General features: G+C 45.2%; 1 protein-coding gene across 2 annotated transcripts in view; it reads left to right on the plus strand.

The window, feature by feature from the left end:
* Positions 1-21,093, plus strand: part of LOC138527588 (deubiquitinase DESI2-like) — a 612,741-nt gene that overhangs the window by 433,663 nt on the left and 157,985 nt on the right. The gene's annotated exons all lie outside the window — the stretch shown is intronic.

Raw genomic sequence — 21,093 nt, forward strand, 5'->3', positions numbered from 1 at the left:
GAATGCGGTATTCACCTGCCTTGATACATCCAATCCCTTCTAAAATACCAAATCCTCCTTACCCCTTATAGGTAGAGCAAATGTACTCTGTTGCAAGGTCAGCCACTTTAATATACTGACAAACCTAGAATGGAAGACACTACTCAGTGTCTTGCATCTGAAAAGAAGAAGAGGAAGAAGAAGAAGAAGAAGAAGAAGAAGAAGAAGAAGAAGAAGAAGAAGAAGAAGAAGAAGAAGAAGAATCATCATCTGAGGTTCCCTCGCAGGAAGCAGAGTGAGCGGTCTAGCTTTTCTCGAGAATGCAGTTTGCCGGCTCCGCAGAAGCTCCAGGGCCCAGTGGGTGGCATAGTTCTTCAAAGAGTTGCCCTGGGAACACCATGATACTGATACCAGGCCAACGAGGAGCTCCTCACGTAATCCGCAGGCGTAGTCCCTTTGTCATCGATGTGGAGTGCTTGGACCTGGGCAAAGGTGTGGTGTGGCCTCTTCACCGCACTGTCTCAGAACCAAAAAAAGAGCAGGCCCCCGGTATTTTGGAGACTCCCTGAGCGCACTGCCAATCCCAGCCTGGGATCCTTGCAGGAAAACAAAAGTTCAATGGCCCTCAGATGGATCTGGGAATCATACTTGAAGTGCAGGGTCAGGCAAAGAATATTTGTAGAAAAGGCCATGAAAGTTGCGAGGGGTCAGAAATGAGAGTCGGACACAAGGTTGTATTATTTTTATCATCAGACATCTTCATTAAAGCAAAAGGGTTGGATGAAGGCCTCTCTGTCCCTATCCTGAATAACGTTTCCCTACTAAGAAACTAAAAATAAAGATCAGTCTGTGTCAAGTTGTCAAATTTATAAACTGTCCTTGTGTCCAATACATAGTAACCTGACCCTCGCACTAAACACTAACAACTAAATGTGCTAGGAAAATGTCTCTACGTTATGTATGTCAAAAAGTGTTCATAACTAAAGCAATTTAATACATTGAACAAAAACGATCTTTTCTGAGGCGGGATTTTGGATCCAGAGGGTGGTTCCCTTGCACTGGATCATAAGGTAGGATAGCCATAGTGTCTTTTCTGAACCACAATTTCTTAAGGATGGCACACGGGTTTTTTTCAGACAATAGTTCTTTAAGGATAGCAGAAGTGTTTTTTTCAAACACCAGTTCCTTGAGGATGGCAAAAGTTCTTATGCAAAATATATGTTCCAGCTTTGGATTATGTTAAAAAGGGGGTTTAATCAAACTAAGACTTCCATAGTAGACTTTCTTGTTACAGCTTTCGCAGATCTCCTGGTATTCTTTCCTGCCTGGAATCCCCTTATTGTTCTTCAGATCCCTGGTGTACTCTCCGGCCTGGTTTCTTTCCCACAAAAACACCTCTTCATCCTAATAGAACACAGCTAGATGAGCACATACAGGCTAGTTTAGGCATCTCTCAGGCTTAACGCAGCCAGAACTCAGTCTGCGTGTCCACCCTCTAGACTGAACACATCCAACTGATTTCATCAGCACCACACCTATCGCTAGGAAGCAGCTATCATGCAACAACCACACCAGCTGCACTCATATCTGGTGCGCCCATGCACCATACCACACTCTCTCTCTACTGACTTGAACTGCGGTTCCCGAGGGCCTATCAACCTACCAGCGCTTTGAGGTCATATCAATGATATATAAGGCGCTATATAAATGCCAAGTAACATAACATAACATAACATACGTATTACAACTTTCATTTTACTTTGTGTGTAGGGCCTAGTATACTGCCCTGCCAGGAATTCCGCCTTAAATGTTCTTTGCCTGATGTACTCTTTTCACCATAACTTCTTTTCTTTTTTTCTGTTCTTTAGTGTATCACAGTTGCATGATTCAATATCTTTCCACTTTATTTGCTTGAGATATGACTTGTCCCAACTTTCCCCCACATTGGCATCTCATACATGGGGCTTGTTCAAGTTCTGCCTCTATACTTATTTCTGTAGTGTTCATTTGCTTAGATTAATACTTGTTCCAATGTTCCCCACATTGACATCTTATACATGGGGACTTGTTCAAATTTGTGGCTTTCATGCCCTGCCAGGAGGGCAGACATGGCCTTTAACGGCCCACCAGCCCGAGTCAGCTCAGGCTGTGGGCCATTAAAGGCCATGTCCGCCCTCCTGGCGGGGCATGAAAGCCATTCGCACCCCGGGATTTGTCCCAGATGCGAACGACTTTCACAGTTTTCATCAGGAGATCCGCACTGCTTGTGCAGCCGACCTCCAGATGAAAAATTAAAAAAAATAAAAGATGCCCGCCATATGGAAAAGGGACTAAGTGACTTTACCATGTCTATGGCGGTGGTGGAATGGGAAGAGCGCCGGGACCGGAGCGTAATGCTCCAGTCCCGCAGATTAGTGGAGGGGGCAGGGAGGCAACAGGGACATGCTCCCTGTTGCCTCCTCACAATGAAAAAAGAAAAGAAAAAAAGAGCCACCGGGGAAGGCCCTCCCTCGGGTTGCTGGGACAGCAAGTGGGGATTGTGTATTCTTGCCTGCTGTTCCAGCCACCTGGTTGGCTGAGCGCCCTTCCTCAGGTGCGAATTGCTTTTTCACTTTATTTGGTTGGTATTCAAATGTTTTAATTTCATTTAGCGGTTTAAAAGCCTGTCAGTATGCCGCGGGGTTCCCCCATGTCTTTGGGCAGACTCACTGGTCTCTTGTAGCATTGCCGAATCGTGGCACGTTGATGTGACAGAGCTTTGTATTGCAGAGTTTCCTTCAGCGTTCTCTGCAGTTCCACGCTTCTCCTCCAGCTTCTCTCCAAGACCGCGACCTGCAGCATCCCTTCTGCCCTTACGCCACCCTTACGCCGCTAAGATGCTTTCACACTGGCGAGCTGCAGTCTGTGAAAGCCTGCGCTCTCGACCTTCGCCAGCACGATCCTGGTCCGTACTGCTTCTTCTCTTGCTCTGTCCTTCTCTCTGGCTGGGCTTCTGGCTCTGCTGCTTCTATTCTGAAGTGCACACACTATCTCTAAATATCATGCGCAATAGAGAACCACAAAACAACTAGTCTCCATGTTCAACTTGTTTTTTCTTTCAATCTGTATTAACTCCTTCTTCCTCCTCCTCTTCTCTGTACTTCAGGATTTATGGGAGTTGAAGTCCATAGTATTTCTAGGGTGTCTAGAAGGATGTTGTTCAAAGCTTTTGTTTAGAAAAACATTAGAGACAGGAGATGTTAAGTATGATGTATGTGTGTGTGTGTGAGGTATGAATGGATTTTTGTCTAGAGTAATTTGTAAAAGGGATTTTTGTATTTTACATGGGGAGGAATTTGTATGTCGACAACAAGCCATCAAGAATTTAGGAATTATGAAGTCTTCTTCTCTGGAGAGGTAAGAATACTACATCTCTCCTGAAGAGGTCACCACCTTCCCCCGACAGCCGTCTCCACCCATGTTATCTTCCCTCATGTTACAATCTCCAGGGTCAGAATCAGGTAGCCGCTGCTGTCCCCTGACCACGTGGGAGGAGTACTTTGGAGGGGAATCAGTGATGACTCTGCAGGATTCCTCACAGAATGCCGTAGTTGTTGCAGCAAGCCTGAATGTGTGGGGAAGCAGGCCTGCAGGACAAATATCACAGACCCTCTGTGTTGACGTTCTCTGTGTCCTTCTGATGTCTCTTGCTCATAGTTTCCATCTGTCGCTAGTTCGGGGCAGGCTATAGCTAGGATCTCCTCGAGTGATCAATGTTTCTGTAAAAGTTTCTTTCGAAATGTGGGAGACTCGTACCCAGAAAGGATTTGTGTTTGTAGGCCCTCGTCAGTAGAATATCCGTGAAATTCACAGTATTTTATACGCGTTCGTAGCCTTATTACAAAGTCATCTAGTGATTCTCCCTTCTCCTGTTTTGTTGTGTGAAAGACATGCCTTTTGTAATGTAGGTTGGTATGGGGCTCGAAATACATTGATAGAGCATCTTGCATCTGCTGAAATATTGCAGCATCGTTATCTAATAGTTCGTAATGGATGTCCCTTACTGCTCAGCCTACGGCCAAGTACAGCGTGTTGTTCTTCCTTTCATCATCAAGCAGGGCCATGGCTCTGAAGTACACTTTGAAGTCTTGAAGCTACCTTATCCATCGATGACCCAGATTGCTGGTGTCTTTCAAGTCAAATGAGGATGGTAGTTGCAATGACATTGGTTTATTAAGCAGTGGTTGAAAACGTGCTGATGCCCTTGCGGACACTGTGGCAGGGATGTCCTCATCAGGCGTTGCAGGGTCACTGCCGCTGGTCTCTGTGTTGCTGGCCTTATTTCTGCCTCTCTTGGCCAGTTTCTGTTCCCCCAGATTTGGGGCAAACACTGTGACTGTCTTGCTGTCCTTCTTCTTTCTGCCAGCGCTGGCGTCGTATATATGAATTAATTCCTGTTGCCATATTTACTGCCCCTACTGGCCATGTGATCCACCATAACCGGTGTATGTGGCCTAGCTCCCCACGCGGTGGCGAGCAGCACACACATCGCGGCCCACTTCCTTAGTAGGGTGCGACCATGTGTGGGTGTTCCTTCTCTGTAACGCCACCTGCAGGATCCTGCGTACCAGCGCTTCCGTAAGGACAGGGTTCTTCTCCACTGTGCCGTGAGCTCAAAGTGGTTGGCAGTGAACCAGTGATCACGCGCTATGGTGTGCGATGCTGGTCCAGATGGCGGGCTCCAACCGCGCCATGCAAGCCTCCTTTTATCCCCTTCTGCGTGAGGGCGGCATGCTGGTAATGGCGCACAATGCTGTGCAGCGCTGGTTCGGAAGGGCGGGCTCTAGCCAAGCTGAGTGAGCCTCCGGGTCCTCTCCTTCAGCATGCAGGGATCACTGCAGCATCATTGCCAGTGTACTGTTCCCCAGGGACGTCATTTCACCATAATGCTAGGGGTAGCGGAAGTGAAATCACACGACCCTTGACCCCGGATGACATCACAGGAAGTGATGTCATTTGACCCCCAAAGTGATATCGCGGGAAGCGATGGAACACAACCTTTCACCCATTGACAAAACAAGAAGTGGCATCACATAGCATTGTATACTACGAAAAATATGGTTACAATATCACTGTAATGTGATGTACATTTCATACCAGAATGGATCGCCATATTTATTGTTAAGATCAGTGTGTATAGACCCATATTACCAAATTACTGTGAATGCAAGCAGACGTCCATGACCAAATGATAATGATGTGTTATTATATAGCACTTACGCTTAACCGCTTTATATAGAAAAAAATATACACCCAATATCACCCAACCTGTGTTGATACTCATTTATCGACCTCAGAAGGATGAAAGGCTGAGTTGAGGCATTTAAGAACAGACTAAATCAGTGACTCACCCCCGGAACTGTGCCTGAAATAAACCTTTAATGAGTCTAGCAATTATTGTATAGAATTCCAGAAAGACACATTATTTGGTATTGCTATTCTTTCTTATTTAGGGTCAGTGCTGAAAGTGTTGGACTTGTGGCACTCCTGTTCTTATGTTTCTTATTTTTTAAGGGGCCTGAACAAGACAGCCAGCCACTCCTGAAGTAAAGAGCCACATGGTGCTGGCACCAGCCCAGGATCTTGCATTAAAAAAAAAAATATATTTTTTTCTTCTTTTTTTAGAGGTTGCAAGGGAGAGCACATAGGTTGCAAGGGAGACCACAGAGGTCGCAGTAGCGACCTCTGGCGACCCCTAAATGATGTCCCTGCTGTTCCCGCCTGGCAGGATAATCAAACCTGGGGGTCGTGCCCTCACAGACAGGCACAGGATGCAGGGTGCGTGTTCACCAAACACCTTAATTCTTCTCACCAAGGAAACCCTGTTTCGTTGCTCGTCACTTTCCTTTCCTTAACCCCGCCTCCTCCAACCACTACACAATTACGACATGGCAGTTTCCATTTCCAGCTTTGCTTAAAAATTCCTTTACTTCTAAAATATCATAGGGAGCCTGTGGTCCGCTTTGTTTGTTTGCCACTTGCATTTCAGGCCACCATTACGTAGCCTACAACTCTACTATTGAATGTGGGTTTACTTTGGTCAGATCCACATGACCTTTCACTTGATCCACATGACCTTTCACTTTGTTACTTATGTTTTCAATCTTTTCTTCCTGGGTTTAGTACTAAAGAAAAAAATGTCAAGGCAAATTATATTTCCCTAAATCCTCTTTCGTAGGTCTCATTACATGTCAGATTCTAAGCGCTATCTCTACTGTGAGGAGCTCATTGTGACAACAAGTAAGACAGGCACAAGTGATCACAGTTCGAGGGTGTTTATTTTTTTGAACAAGGAATTCGGTATGCAGGTTGGAAAAATGCCTAATCTAAACTGAAATCTAAGATGGGAGCAAGCGTCAACCATCAAAAGAAAAATAAGGCAGTTCTAGTGGCGCCGGGTCAAAACAAAAAGGGTCTATACTAAGAAACCTAATGCCAAAAACTCACAAGAAACACAAAAAGGGGTGTGCAATAGTTCTCAAGAAAAGAAAGTGCTGTTCTTAAATAATATGTCAGGATGCAATAGGCTGGGTCTCCCTTCCCCACTTTTTAGACATGGGGTAAGATGAGAGCTTGAAGCACATTACGGTCTCGGGCTTCTCCAGCACGAGACAACAGTTCCAATGGCAGCTCTCGGCACACCCTCTCCGGCTTTTCTAGCACAAGATGATAGTTCAGCTTTTACCCTCCAAGCTTTTAGTTATCAGGGCCGTCGATGACCCTTCTCAATCGTTTATCACAGTTTTAACGTATGGTGACGATTTCACCCCTGGGTCCCCCTCTTCTAGCTGCTGACCCTTCTGAATCGTATTCCAAAATATACCACAGTTCCTTTATCAGTCAATTTTGGTTTATAGCTTCACCCCTGGATCTTCCTCAGTCGGGCTCAGACCCCTCTTCTGTTTATCTTCTTGGGTGAAGGCTTCACTCCTAGATCTCCCTCGGTCAGGCTCTTACCCCTCTTGACTTTAACGGGATTCAACTCCCTTGGTTTCTCAATGTTCACTTTCGCAGTGGGATTCACTTCCCTTTTCATCACACTGCCTTTAGATCAAAGTCTTTCGATTGTACAGGTATTTTGCTTGACCCTCTGTATGACCACTTTGACCTATTTCGCTGGCCCTCCTATGGCCGTCCCATACTTGTATTTTCCCTCATAAGGGGCTCGACCAGTGTCTCTTGAGTTAGCACCTACGTGGTGGCACTTTCCCTCTGCAGCTGGTCTCCCCTTCACCCTTTTAACGGTTCATTCAAAGTTCATTAGCTTTGGTTCAAAACTTGCCACTTTGCCATTCTCACTCATCACAGCCAGATTCTTATCGGTTCTCCCCTCGAATCACTGGTTGGGATGATCCACTTGGCTGTTGGCTTCTCTGGAGTCAAGGCCGAGACCACAGGCATGAGAGCTTCCCTCGCTCCTGCTTATCGGTATAGGTTTGCCACGTATACCGTTGATATCTGCTGCAGGACATTTGTGCTATTGTTCGTGGTTTTAGGATCTCTTCCATGAAGGTTCTGCAGGTCTGGGACGAAACGGGCAAGGCCACTTCTCTCCTCGACACCCTCTAGATTCCTGCTGCCTCCCTCCTTCTTTTGAACTGCTGTGTTGTAGCCGTCTGGTCGTGCTGTCTGCTGTACTCGCCTAGCTCGTACTGTGCTCTGTGGCTCCACCTTTTATCCCTGTGAGGAAAGGAAAGGGCCGTCTCGTGTGTGTGATTCATTCTGATCAATTGCCTGACTTTGTCTGACCCTGGTATTGGGATATGTCAGGTAAACGGCTTTGATGCTAGTCCGTTGTCCTTTGTGTTGTACGAAAGCGTTAGAGTTAGAGAATGGGGGGGGCAGTGGTTTGGAATGTCCTAGGTGAGAGGATGGAGAAAAGTTATTACAGGAAGGGGAATACCATTTCTCACCTGTCGGTGTCCCACTCCTACTCCCCAAGGACCCCCTATGCAGGTGATTCTCCCTCACTGGTCCACACTCAGGAACTGGATCCAATAGCGATTGACGCGTCCTGGCCACCTGGATGACAGATCCTCGAGGTTTAGACAGGGAGACATCTTCAGGTTTCTCACACATCCTTCCCCTCTGCGAGGTGGATATGCCTGTTCTGTGGTCAGGGGTTTCTATGGATAGTACTGGGCAGAGTTCTATGGATAGTACTGGGCAGAGAACATGGATGAGAAATGTCCATGGACTCTCGCATATTCCCCTGATTGGGTTTTGTAGGTAGAGGGATAGTGGTTGTATCACTCTCTTTGTAATAACTTATGAACTGTGTGTCAGGGATTATTTTGGATTCTGCAGGTTCTAAATTTTCACAGTTCCATACAGGCATGTTTGGGGGTATGCACGTTTCTTACCAAGATCTCTGGGGTGAAAATCTCCAAACATAGGTGAAGTCTCTTGTAAGAGAGTAGAGAAGATTGGAAAACCTCGTCTCAGGATATCTTCCTCAGGGTGCCCTGCCTCAAAGCTACTACTTCCCTATGTATAACTATTACATATTGTGACTAGACCCTAAGGAAAGTAGTGTAAGTGCAATGTGTACAAATATGAGCATATCCAGGGAAAGTACAGTAATAAAAAAACAGAACTATAAGACAGTTTTGATAACCTTACTGATCATCTTCATACATAGAAAGCATTGCTGTCTTCCAAGTCTGTGTTTTCCCCTTTGTATATGTTTCATATGCTTTGAGTGGACCCTAAGTGAATTACTGTAAGAGCATATTTGAAGTATAAGTCTACAAATATAGTACTTTGTACTATAGTGTAGTGATTTTTTTGTCCCTGACTGTTACTGGCCTAGAGATATCAGTAAAGCAAAAAAGAGTGAGCCAGACACGTGATGTCATCAGTGATGTCATCAATGACATTTGTGATGTCATATTTGATGTCCTGGGTGTTAGTCTTAGCAGTGAACGGTGGTGGCGCGAGTTATGGTTGCTTAGCTTACCATAACTGGCAAATTTCAGGGGGTTTTCGGTTTTACTTGGAACCATAACGTCCCTTTAACAAAGTTTGTTTACTGAATTTCATAGGTTTTTAGTAGCGCAACTTAACCATAATGTCTACAAACATCTGACTTCATTGCAAACCTTTCGGAGAATTGCACATGACCATATGCTTGTGCACAGCATGATGAAGTGTCTGAGAACCCATACGCACTTCACAATAACCTCTGTGCTTCATGGACAGTTTGGAACTACATTTTCTACTGATGTAGGAACTTGCAACTTCAACATTTCCCTTGCACAGCTCCAACACCTATTCATACGCATCCATTAACAATCTAGTACACAGTACATACTTTGGCAAAACGGCTATTTATGTTAAAATGACATCAGCTAACGCCATCCCTCCTCCCCAAAAGACACCACCACTGCTGTAATCAAGCAGCATGAAAAACACTGCCCCCTAGGCTGGCCAACTCTTTGATAGTCTGTTGCGGGACATTTGGCCACAAGGCGGTGATGATGTCACTTCATTCACATTTGGGCCGCCTCTTTTTGAATTTTTCTTTTTTTAATGGCTCTTAATTCCTGGCTTAATTTAAATACAAATGCTTTGTCCTGGGGAGGTGATGGTCACGTTTTTTAACTGCAAACATGACCATCACGACCCCAGGAACAAAGCATTAGCATTTGAATTAAGGCAGGTGTCCGAGCATTACAGCTCGACCGGTAGGCTCAAAAGGAGCCAGGGCTGCAGAGGCGCCCAGAGAAAGAAAGCAGCAGGCGGCAGCGCCGTGCTGAACAGATGGCCACTTGAGTTTGCAGAGTGGCTGTGCTGGAGGCAGGTTGTCCGACGAAAGTCGGGACAACCTACGTCCCGCACAGCCACTCTGCAAACAGCGGGACGGAGTTCCTAATTGCGGGACAATCCCGCAAAATCGGGGACACTTAGCCACCCTACTACCCCCTACCTTAGAAATAACACACACACAACAGTTCCCCCTTTTCCATCTGCCCCTCCATATTAGTGTTTGGTGCCTCTTCCCTCATTTCCGTCCTCAACTTTCATTCTTAGCTCTCCTGCCAAAAAAAATCCACCAAAAAAAAAAATGTTCCTTTAGGAACCACCTTTCACAGTTAAAAAATAGAAGTAAAAAAAACTGCATAGACTCCATCTACTTTGTATTTCTCAGTAAAATACATAGACGCAACAAGATTTTCCAACATTTCCATTTGCGTTTTTTGTTATAGTATTGTGAATATTGTAGCGTTCATGCGCCGTTCCAGGGACTGGAACGGTGGATAACGGCCCAGTAGCCCTAGTAATCAGCCCAAGCGAAGCGAGGGTGGATAACGAGGTCTTTGGACCATTACCTCCCATTTCAGTCCCTAAAATGGGGATGAACGTCATTACCAGCCTAGGTTTCTAAAGCGGTAACCCGTGCTACTAAAAAATAGGATTTCTCATCCTATATCGGGACGCGGCGTCTAGAAATAAAATCCTTTTCCAAGATGGCCACCATGGAAAGGGAAAGCGCCAGTTCCATACAGGGCCCATCTTCCCTTTCCATGGCAGCCTCCAAAAGGCAAAAAAAATTCCTCTAACCATATTAACATAAGCACATTTTCTTCCCTTTCAAATCTATCCTAATTGCGAATAACTTTACGACAAAGCTAGTCCCAGGTGGACATGACCACTTTAATACTATGTTTTGTCCCTTCTGGTCATGGCCAGTAGCCACATTGTCCAGATCATGACCTTATACCATGACCCCGACATTCGGGCCACTGCCCATGACTACAGCCTACCCCTCAGATACTAAAAAAAACATGCTTCTCAATCCTTGTCAATGAGCTTTATGCAAATTTGCTGTAAATCCACCCACGTTTTATTTTTTCATAACTGTCAAAATAATACACAAATCATTTGTCATATAAGCTGTGTACAAAATTCCAACAAACTTTATAAAGTCATTCGAAAGTACGTCTGAAATATTCCAACCATGATCATCACCGCTCACCTCCCCAAACATTATTGCATAAGTTTCACAAGTGCAATACTCACAAAATATGATTGTCCTGAGGGTTTGACCATGTATTTTTGTACATACGTTGATTTATCGCAAACATTTCCACATCAGTTTACCACATTTCTCCTCTTTGAGAAACGTACGAAATCTGGCAACAGGGCACATCCATCTTGTGCTATTGTTAATCATTGCTGCATCGGCCTAAGGTAAACTGGCTGGACGTCACTAAATCATATGCCCCGCCCCTGACCCTCACATAACCAACCCTAGTGATAACGAACACCTTTTTCGGTGATGTTCCTCTTCAGAGTAGCCAAATGCGTCCATAACCACCTATGTGACGTAACGCAGAACCTAAAAATCAACACACAGAGACTAACAACATACCACGGCACAATTCAAATTATTAAACCACTCTTTTAAAGAAACAATAACAGTATACAATGTGTAATGTACTTTTATTTCACAATAAACTCTCTGAGAACATCCGAATGTTCCCATATTGAATCAAATTGCAAATTTGTTTCTTCGCTCGTGATCGAAAATGTTAATTGTGAGACACACGTTCTTCTTTTTCAATACACAAAGTGTTTGTTTTTGATGAAGGAACTGCTTGGGTCCCACAGTGAATTCCAGGGCGTCTGCATCAACTTACACCTAGACCAACATAAAAGATGTTATGTTACTCCTAATCGCTAGTGCAGCGTACGGACACACGGACACATGGGCCCTGGCCGATCGTCCCACAAAACAGTCACAGTAATCCACCCATTCACGGCTACGTGCACCTGACGATTGAAGAACCCATCAGTTGGCACTGGAATTCATGGCAATCGCAGTAAGGCAGCATGTAGCTATTTGGAAAACATAACAGAAAATATGTATCAATACCCGACCTTTATTACACTTTATTTCAAAATATGTATTATTTTCTTAATTCGGCATAGAGTTTAAACTAACGATTAGCACACACATCAAACAATCTCATAAAAGACAAAAAGAACCTAGAAATTGATACACAATTCCATATAATCATACATGACATTTTAAAGAAATAGTAGCGTTGAACCTGGGTGAATCTAGTTATAGTGGACATACGACTATATTTTGCACTTCCCATAACCACATAAAAAAAGACAGTACTTGAGTTACATTGCAAAAATTAATCTTCAGATAATAATAGGTTAAACCTCGTTCCGGCATACAGTCGTCAAAATCAAACTTACATAATATTCACCATCTCCATTGTATTTGCGAAAATCAGTCCATAATGCTCGATCCGCTTGCATCAAAGAATCTTTATGAACTGAATTCACATGTTCCGTACACACTTTTGGAATGCATAACCTTATCAAATGTTCTTTATTACAAACCTCCTCTCACTGACTGTTCACGAAAAATTCCCTTTCTCTCAAGGTCAAAAAACAATTGACCCTTCTACTTTCTGTCCCATGAGTGGGCTCCCTTAGCTTGCAACCAAAAAATCAAAGTTGCTGACCTTCACTCAGAATCTAAATACATTCTCACTTTGCAACAACACGGCTCAACGCACCCATGAGAACTCGTATTGTCATACACGTGCACGGCCGCTGTTTACATCAAACACTGCAGGTGGCTGCCTCAGATGCCAAAGTCTAGGGGGCACCAATCTGACTCCAATATTTATTTATTTATGTAGTTGATTTAATCAAATTAATGATTTTTACAAAACATTGTAGAAGAAGCAGAAGAAACTGAATATCAAAAACTGTATATCGAAAAAAGAAACTGCATATCAAAGGAAGAGATTCAAAGGAAGAGATTCATGTGAAGGACGATCAATGCTTTCGAAGTGTAAAGAAAAGAACCAAGGAAACCAAGAAGAAAAACGTTTTTGCAGAAGTCATTTCAGCCAACAGCGCTCTAGTGGCTAAGTTTGTTGATGTTTGAATAGTGGTTTAGATTTCATAAAGATAGAATAAACTTAAGAGTCTGTGTTGTGGCGATTGTCCAAGTGTTCCTTTCTCCGCTCATTAAGCGGCTCCACCACAGTTCCTCTTCCTTAATATATGATGCCGAAAGGTGTGGTAGCTGGAATTTCTCGCCTATTTCTCTTGTTCCTGGACAGTTTAACAGCAGGTGGCGTATGGTTTCCACCTTTGTGTCGTTCTTACAGAAACGGCATGTGTCTGAATTACTCTGTCCTCTGAGTTTTAGGACCTCGTTGGTTTCCAGTAAATTTAGACGTGCTCTCAAGAACAAGTTTCTGGCTGCTTTGCTGGGGAACTTGCTCAGATAGTTTGGAACAGTGTTCAATTTACTTTGATAGGGCGGGAGATGACTGACTGATTTTGCTTTTGCTGCATTGTCCAAGGTTTTAATCCAGTCAAGCTCGCCCATTTTTCTTTTTATCTTCGTTGGATTACAGATGAAGTCTTGCTCTGAGGAGTGAATTTCCAGTAGTTTCGCTTTGCACGCTGTTTCCCAAGATTTTTAACACACTACAACGTGCGGCCAGGATTTCAGTACGTATAATGGCTAAAGGGTGCGGACAGTCTGGGAGCAGCGTTTTCCTATAGAGCATCATGGATTTTATTTCCGTAGTCCCTTCTAGGGAGAGAAGGCCTAACTCTCTTCTGATGAGAGGCGCAGATGTTGACTTTGGGAGGCCTAATACCGTGCACCAGAAATATCCCTCTAACTTCAGCCACAAATGCGCTGGCGTGTGAGGAAGAGCTTCTGCTGTGTAGGTGAGTGACGGAACCACCTTCGCACGGTAAAATTTGATCATTGGTAGCAAGGAAAAACATCCAAATTTCTTATCCAGGGCTCAGGCTTGTGCCGCTAGTTTTTTTGCTTTGTTCATTAAGCAGCTCTGGAGGGTTGCATTGATACTAGAACAGTCCAGTGTTACTCCCAAGTATTTGAAGCTCGAGACTTTTTCTAGTGCAACCCCCCCCAGGTACCAGGATAGTTTTTCTTGTGTTTGTTTGGTTTTTTCCATGATCATGATCTTGGTTTTGGATACATTTATGGTTAAGTCATTTGCTGGAGTATAAGCGGCCAAGTTATCAAGCTGGCGCTGGAGGCCAATCGGGGTCATGTCTGTTAAAATTTAATCATCCGCGTATAGTAGCCTTGTGGTTTTCTGCTTCCCCATCGACGGCAGAAAGGAGCGAATAGGTAGTTTGGAATCCTTGAAATCGCCAAGATAAGCAATAAAGAGGGCCGGGGCTAATGGGCAGCCCTGTTTCACTCCTCTACCAACTGGGATTTCTGCCGATAACAAGCCGGCTTGATTTAGCCTCACACGCAGCTTGGTATCTTGGTGTAGTGCTCGAATCAGTTGAAGAAATTCTGTGGGGCATTTCCAAAGACTCAGTTTTCCCCAGAGTTTCACTCTGTTTACTTGATCAAAGGCTTGCGCCAGATCTATGAATGCCAGGAACACTCTCGGGCCTCCTCCGAGGACTTCGCTTTTTAACGCGCTGAGGAACATGATATTTGTCGTCGTGCCGTTGTTTTTAGTAAATCCCGTTTGAAACGGGTCGGCGCACTCTGCGTTACTTGCCCATCGCTGAAAGTGTTGCAGTAGCAGTGAGCCAAAGACCTTACCGACAGTGTCCAGAAGTGCTATAGGGCGGTAATTCTTTGGGTCTTCTTTCCGCCCTTTTTTAAATATGGGCACTACAATTGATATGGTCCATGAGGACGGAATTTGCCTGGCCTGTTTACATCATTTGAAAATTTCACTAATCAGCATAGACCATTCTTTTGGATGTTGTTTAAGGTCAAGGTTTGTGATTCCATCCAGGCCAGGGGCTCTCGAAGGTTTAAGTCTTTGAAGAACTTTGGTGATCTCTGCTTCGTTGCTCAGGTCTACCCATGGCTCCTGTTTAGTACTGGTCGCCGGATGGCTGGAGGCTGCGGGTGTCTGGAACAAGTTTGAATAAAAGTACATCCAGTCGGTTTCACAGATCGGGTTTATTGGTGATTGCTCTAGGGGAGCAGATGTGGATCTGAGGAGGGACCAGAACTCTCGCGGATGATGACCGCTGACCAACTTCAACATGGCTTCCGCGTCTTGTTGGTATAGGTGAATCCGATGTTGTCTGATCCAGGATTTGTAGATTAGCTGGATCCGATTGAAGCTTGCTTGATTTTCTATCGAGGGAAAAACGCGCAGTTTTCTTCTAGCTTTCCACACTAGGCGCCTTTTCACGACCAGTTCTTTGCTGTACTCATGTGTAGCGAGTTTGTTTCTCCGTCTGGAGCTATTGGATTGATATCTGAATGGCACCAGGAGAGGTTGATAGTCTGGTAGTTGCGGGTCGTTCTGTTGACCAGGCTCGCTTCCTTTACTTAAGTAATGGTACTTTATCTTCAAAATGGAAGCTGCTGATAGTTTTAGGCGGTTTTGTTGGTTATTTGACTCCACTTGAGCAGGCATGTATAAGTTGTGAGTCGGACTAGTCTTCCATTTCAGGACCAGCAAATTGTGATCGCTCGCAGAAGACTTTAGTACTTCAAACGAGATGGTTAGAGGTGCCAGATGTCTGCTGATGAAAATGTGATTGATGTCCGCATGAGAGTTTCCTCTTTCCCAGGTTGGTGGCCTCTTTTTTCTAAAGAATAGGTCATCAGCACAGAGCAAGTCTCTGGATGACATCAGGGACAGCCACGTTGCTCCACGTTTGTTTCTGGGTGATGAAGAAGGGGGAGGAATACCAGTCGTTTCATGCGGGGACCAAGTGGCATTTAGGTTGCCGCAAATGATCAACAAGGCCTCTGGACAATTCACACGAGTTTCGTCAATGGTCTCTCCAGTCAAGGCAATGAAGGATGAATCACTCATGGCTACAGCGTTCCAGTAAACATTGATGATAATTAAGGGCTGCGGTTTGGACTTGCCCTTTTCCTCCTCAAAACTCTCCCAGCTTACTTCCATGGCAAGCAGGTATGTAGTAGATCTCAGAGTTTTCTTGAGGTGTAGTACACAGCCACAGCAGATAGCCGTTATGAGGCCGGATGAGGGGCGGCCAAAGATCCCTTTAGTTGCTGGAGCACATGCCATGTCGTATCCATCCATGGAGGGACGTTCAGTCATCCAGGACTCTTGTAAGCAGCTTATATCAAAGCACCCAAGATTTAGGTCCCCTTTCTTGGTCAGATGTAAGAATCTGCGGGTGTTCCATGACCCCAAAGACAGCTCTGCTTTCCCAGGGGTTTGTCTGATAGAAAGGGGTACGGAAAGGTGCTTGGTGGGTTGCTATTTGTTCTTACTGAGCGTGAGGGCCTTCGGTAACCAGGCCCATAGTTGCGATATTATTTTACATACATTGTAACACAGACACATTACTCCTTCACTGGTATTTTACGCACAATATATTGAGGGATACCTCGAAATAGGGTGGCCAACTTTGTCACATCCCTTTGCGGGACAAAAGGTGGTGATGATGTTACAGCGTCATTCACCTGGCAGAATCAATGCATTGCACCCGTAGCTACGGACAAGCCTGTCACATCAGTAGCTGCGGTTGCAATGCAATACAATAGGACTCTTATTTACAGATTAGCTGCCACTTGCCAGCCACTGTTATTTTCATTTGCGTAAAATGTATGTATATGACCCCACCTCCGCTCTGCCCCAACCCCCAACAAATTGTGACTCCTAATTTACTCTGTTAGATCACAAATTGTGCTCGAACAGAGCAAGTCGGACAACCCGCGTCCCGCAGAGCCATTCGGCAAACTGCACAACACAGGCGCCAATTGCGGGACCATCCTGCAAATTACGGGACAGTTGCCCACCCTACCTCCAAATATACTGTATGACTTTCGTGACAAAAAAAACACCACTTTTTTGCTTCTTTCTCCCACATCCCGTCCCATCCTCATCAACCCTCACCTCCCCAGACAGTATTTGATAAGTTTAACAAGTGCAATGTTGTGTTTTTTTATATGTTTTTGCAGCGATGTCCGCGGACACCAAAACAAGGATCAAAGATGGCGGCCGCATCAGAACAATCTGACACACTTGACGTCCTGCACCATCCAATGAGTGAACGCGTCACATGTCCGCGGACATGACACGCCCGATTACCCAATCGGTGTCCTGCCCGCGGAGACGAACAGGGAAGTGTGTCTGCGGAGTGGACATAGATATCACTAATTTTTTTGACCTACTTTTTGATCGTTTAAAAAAAAACTACTGGACAGATTTTCACCAAATTTACAAAAGCACGCTTTTGGGACCAAACCGCTGCTCCTGCCACAAATTTGGTGAACATCCATCCAACGGTTTGATCTGTAGCCGTGCGCAAAGTTTTTCCCCCATTCAGTCTATGGGAAAAAAATAAGTTTTGGGACCCCCCCTATAACTTTACCCCCCCCTGGACCAAACCTCACCAAACTTTGCTAAACAATTCAGAGTGGGCCATATACTTTTTTTTGCAAAGTCTGGTGAGGATTCGTCCAGGGGGAGCGGAGTTATAAGCTGCCCAAAGAGTGTTCTTTCCATGGAAACAGCAACTTAACCATAACTACACTACCGTGGCCGTGTAATATATATACATATATGTATATATATTGGCGCTTGCCGCGATGTATTCACTATAAAGCTAGCCTCAAGATTGCTTCGTCTGCTTGCGTTTCTTTTGCATCTGTACGTGTGTAACATAGCTTGATGTCTTCATCGATTCTGTGGCATAAGCTTCTTCACCTTCATCCCAAGATGTCACTTATCCTTGATACCTTCTTGATGCCTTATAGAATATCTGCATTCTCTGGGCTCTGCATCTCTTCTAAGTACGTCAGTTCAGCTCTGTGTGATGTCACCATTCGTCTTGGCCATTCATTTGCTCTGCTTCTTCAAGGGATTTCATTCAAATGGCCATCGTACTTTCTCGTATGAAAGTATGGTTGTGATGCTGTAAATGCAGTGGAGGGACAGGGCCTCCGTTGACTTGTCCTTTACTGCTTTTTATCATGTGTTCTGTCGTGTTTTCCAGGCAGGAGTTCATGTGGGACTCCTGGCGGTGCAGCTCTCTCTTTTGGTTTGGTGTGCAGACCCATGGGATACCCTAATGGCACCCATGGGTGGGGGGTACAATCCTGTGCCCCTAGTGTATGTTTTTAGGCACCTGTGTGTGGCCCACAGAGCAGGGTATGGGCTGGTGGCAGCTCCATGCTGAATTTGACAGGTGCTCTGAGTATCCTCCATTTTGAGATACCCAGGCCCTGCCATTGGAATCAGTTGATTCCTGATAGGAAACAAGATGGCCACTGTGGCCTCTTGCTTTCTATTGCCTGTTACCTTGTTTTCCCAAAGTCCTGGGAAGCCCTGACTCTGTCCCTTCCCCCTGACCGGCTGTTGGGTGGAAGTTCCATATATGGTGTTGTTGTAAAGTCCAGGCCAGACTGGCTGGAGCCTTCCCAGTGACTGTATGTTGTGGGTACACCCTGTGGGTGGGACCTGGGTGAATGGAGTGTGTGACGAATACACATTCTGTGTTGTGGATGTCTAGTATCTGGTGTTTGACACAATGACTGAGACAGCCCTGCCCGAAAGTGGTATGAATGCAGTGTGGAGTATTGAATGGCTGGATACTTGTCCCAATACACATAACTTGTTGTGAGTGTCTGGAGAGAAGTGAATGGCCTGAATGCACTATGCACCTGATTGGCTGCCTGCCTGCATGAATGCCCTTCTGACAGATTGGTTGCCTGAGTGTGACCCAGCAGAATGAATGGGAGAGCAACTAGTATATCTGGGGGCCTCTCACAGCTAGAATTTGTGTTCAGAAGCTGAAGTCCAAACTACGAAGAGTAACTGGAGTGAAACTGAAGCTTGACCTTGAAGCCCTGCTGGAAGAGAAGAATTTCTGTTGCCCTTCTTCATCAATCTGAAAGCTGCTGTATCTCCAAGAACTGACCCAGAGAGGACCTTGTAAGGCGCCCTCTTCCCGAGCTACGAGAGACCATCGTGCACCAGCTGATTTTTGCCAAAGCTCCCTGGTTTCACAGACCTACGACAGGCTGCCGACCGGAGATGGGGACTGCCGCGGAATCCCAAAGACGAAGTGCCCGGACTGTTGTCTGCCACCGTCGACGACCGCGGTCGCCAACCAGAGCTGCTGTGCTCCCATTGCCTAAGAACTTTCGATTCACGGATGCGCTCGTCCGCTCCGCGGCTCGCCTTATCCCGCCAGAGAAGGCCAGGCTGTCGACGCGCCGAGGAGCATGCGCCAGTGGGTTTACCGCCACTCAAAGACCACAGAGACGCCGACGACTCGACGCCCTTGCTGGGCCACAGTTCTTCAAACTCTTTGCGGTCCAGAACTATCGACATCGAGGAGCCCCGCACGCCTTTTCCTTGCAGGATGTTTACGCTTCCCCATCAACAAGCACCTCTAGGAACGAAGCTGCCACTTTACTGCCGTAGTTCAATGTGTTCATCGCTGGACGTTCGATGACCCGTGGCTCCTGCATTAAAGGGAGTGCACTCAAGAAGGGCTGTCGATTTCCCGACGAGGAACTCTACAACACCAGGCGCTTTGGGGTTGCTGAACTATTGGAAAGTTTCTTGTGAAAAATATATGGACTGGGCTTGTGATATATCTTTACTTTACAGGTTGCCCAGGTGGGGGGATCTCCCCACAGAGCTGTGTCTAGGTAGCAGGGCCAGTATTCTGCCTATTGTTCTAACCCACTGCTTTCCTGTTATATCTATTCTTGGTTTCCTTTATGAACTGATTCGTGTGACATTTAACCGTACAGTTGATGCACTTTAAAGAGATTGAATAGTAATTGTGGTACCACGTAGAACTGTATAGATTTGCCATTATAGATAACCGAGTACAAAGTGAGTTATCGTGATACTATACATAACCTTAAATATTAATTATATAAAGACTGTGTTTTAACTAATACAGTGTGCGGACATTCCTTTGTGGGGGCTTGGGGACTATACTGTACTGAACCAGCCTGCATCACCTCCTGAGAAGCTAGGCCTTGATTGCTCGACCACGTACCAATAATAGAGAATCTTGGCTGGGGTCCTCTGTGCCTCTCCTCTACCATATAGAGAGCAGAAGTACGGACACCCCCCTCCAGTCTTTACACTGGTTTTGTCAATGGGAATCTTGCCTCTAGGATTCCTTTTGGCCTTTGTTATTTTTAACTGCTCCGTGTATGTTACATACTCTGGTTTCCAACATACAGGTAATAGGGGCGGATTGGTTGAGGTGGGGGTACTTGGCTTCTCCTTTACAGGCCTGCATCTAGTGGGCCACTAGTTGGGCAATGATATTGGTTAGTCCAGTCATTTCTTCTGAAGGTGTAATGGTTTCTCCTGAGGTATCTGAATCAGAGAAGAAACAACTCTCGATCCCTTCAGAAAAGGTCTCAAAATCTTTAGAGTCCTCTATTTCGGAGTCTGCCGAAGGATGGTGCCGGGATAAATTGGTTTGTAACCCAGAGGGTCATGCCACTGATGAAAACTGACTACCCGGAAAAAGAAAGGGTTCAGAGGCATGGGTATTCAAGGCACTGGGTATAATGAAAGAGAAAACAGGTCGAACTTTGAGAATTATCCGGTCTCAAGGTTGTAGGTTATAATGATAGCGTGGAAGGGTATCTAGTAAGACTTGAGTCTTGCAGAATAGATCCTGTTGGACAGATGGAATATTTAACTGAGAGGATAACACCTCTTTCAATGTGGACACATAGTCTGATTCTAGGAGATCGACTATCCTGTTTTTCCCTTCTGGCGGCACCACAATTGTTAGCATGGGTTTTCAATGTTTGTCAGTTGACTCATATCCCACGACTGACACCATATGTGAGGAACACATGGAGACAACAAGCAAGACAGTTACAAGTGATAACAGTTCAAGGGTGTTTATTGAACAATTATTTCGGTATGCAGGTTGGAAAAACGGCTAATTTAAACCTAAATCTAAGAAGGGAGCAAACGTCAACCATCAAATGAAAAATACGGCGGTCCTAGTGGCGTCGGGTGAAAACAAAAAGGGCCTATACTAAGAAACCTATTGCCAAACATCACAACTAATACAAAAATGGGTCAGGGATATTTCTCAAGAAAAGAA

Source organism: Ambystoma mexicanum, chromosome 14 (assembly GCF_040938575.1).
Source record: "Ambystoma mexicanum isolate Mex_15411 chromosome 14, UKY_AmexF1_1, whole genome shotgun sequence".
Classification (NCBI taxonomy): Eukaryota; Metazoa; Chordata; class Amphibia; order Caudata; family Ambystomatidae; genus Ambystoma; species Ambystoma mexicanum.